Source organism: Papaver somniferum, unplaced genomic scaffold (assembly GCF_003573695.1).
Source record: "Papaver somniferum cultivar HN1 unplaced genomic scaffold, ASM357369v1 unplaced-scaffold_117, whole genome shotgun sequence".
In the NCBI taxonomy this organism is placed as follows: Eukaryota; Viridiplantae; Streptophyta; class Magnoliopsida; order Ranunculales; family Papaveraceae; genus Papaver; species Papaver somniferum.
Genome location: NW_020620714.1, coordinates 8,590,933 through 8,592,674, shown reverse-complemented (window position 1 = coordinate 8,592,674; position 1,742 = coordinate 8,590,933). Strand labels below are relative to the sequence as shown.

The 1,742-nt window shown below is 37.4% G+C and overlaps 1 long non-coding RNA gene across 1 annotated transcript; it reads right to left on the bottom strand.

Moving 5' to 3' along the window:
* Positions 1 to 586: 586 nt before the first annotated feature.
* LOC113329916 lies at positions 587 to 1,162 on the bottom strand. The gene is made up of 3 exons (XR_003349994.1): positions 1,086 to 1,162; positions 915 to 978; positions 587 to 799 (listed from the first exon to the last, which is right to left on the bottom strand). It is a non-coding gene; the product is annotated as an uncharacterized LOC113329916 (long non-coding RNA).
* Between the last annotated feature and the right edge of the window lie 580 nt (positions 1,163 to 1,742).

Sequence of the window (1,742 nt, the reverse complement as noted above, 5' to 3'; positions counted from 1 at the left end):
TTTTTTTTTTTTTTTTTCAATTTTTGCTCTTCCATAGGAAGGAGTAGAAGAAGCAGAAGAAGTTGGAACCCTGTTTTATGTTACTTCATATTTTCTTTTTTGCAGAGATCGACTTCAAGTAGAAGTTGGTGTTTTTTTCTCTAACTCATGAAACAGAGTACTCTGTTTTTTTCTGAGATTGCAGAGTACTCTGTTTTTTTTTTCCAACCTTTACTAACTAGAGCTGGCAAACGGGCGGGCCGGGGCTGGCTTGTTACGGGTTACACGGGTTCGGGTTAATACGGGCCAAAACCCGCGGGTTGATATTCTTCACGAGTAGTCATTTCTTCAACCCATGCCCGTAACGGGTAAAGCTTGCGGGTTCACGGGTTACCCGGCTTGTTAGATTAAAAATCAAATCAAATTTTAATTAAGTTAATTTAGGACAAATTACAAAGATCAAACACAAGTATTACAATAAACAAACACAAATCCTTCCAAATCCTTCCCTATAACACCTAACATACATCTAATCAGTCCATTTTCATAACTCCATATCCTGCTTTTCAAACTCAATCTTAACTCCATATCCTGCTTTTTGATCTTCCTTAAAATAACCACTCACATGCAGAAGAACCATGTCTCTACTCTTAATAGTCTCCTCTATCCAGACTTGATCTAAATAACCCACAGAGTCCCCAATTTTAAACCAAAATTTCACAAATTCCTTCACTGCATCAGTAAGATCTTCTCGTAGATCAATATTAGAAATAATCGATTGAAGAAGATAGTTACCAATTAGTTGTTTACCACGTTGTACCTGCAAAAAATATGAATACATGACTAGGCCAAATTTTCCATAAATGGTAAAGCAAAAGATGAAGCAATTCAGGAACATCTAACATTAACTGAATAGATAAAATAAGATTGCTTACGAGATGGGGTGTTTCTTTCTTCCCTACAACCATCTGATTTTTGTTAGCATCATCAAAGTGATTACTGTACAGAAGAACAAGTAACAAGAATTACAAACTGACACACACTAAAACATTGCTCTGCTAAAATAAAATTAGAACTTTTAATACACACATTGATAATTACAATACCTCCTGGATTCGAATTAATGACCAGATATGAAACATCTTGAAATTTCCCACAGAAGTATATTTCCTCAACACTACCAACAACCATATTTCGATCTATATTTCCTCAATTTCAAACTCAATCTTAACCACAGAGAAAACCCAACTTTTTTCCTTTTTAATTCACAACTTCTTCATCATCTTCTTTTTACTTAATTAACATCAGTAACACTATTATTAACACCAACGAAACCTTTCCCCTCAACTCTCGGTCTCAATCTCTCACTATCATTTCTAATTCTCCTCCAGCCGAAGAACACAGAAGAAGAGAACGAGCAGAAGAGGCAGAAGAAAAAAAGAGAATGATGTTTTAGGTTTAGCCTTTCCTTTTTATACCTTAAACGTAAGGATATGATTAGCCCTAGATAATCCGACGGTTATGATTAAATATAACTTATTATAAGCAATTTAGACGGGTTTACGGGTTGTACCCGCGGGTTCACGGGCCGGGACGGGTTAACCTGTTTACTCACAAGCCGACATTTCTCCAACCCGAACCCGGCTTGTTTTGGAACCAGCCGAGCCGGGTTCGGGTTTTCACGGGCCGGGCACGGGTTAACTCGCGGGTTTTGGCTTGTTTGCCAGCTCTATTACTAACCCAACCCAGTAAACATTTGTAGA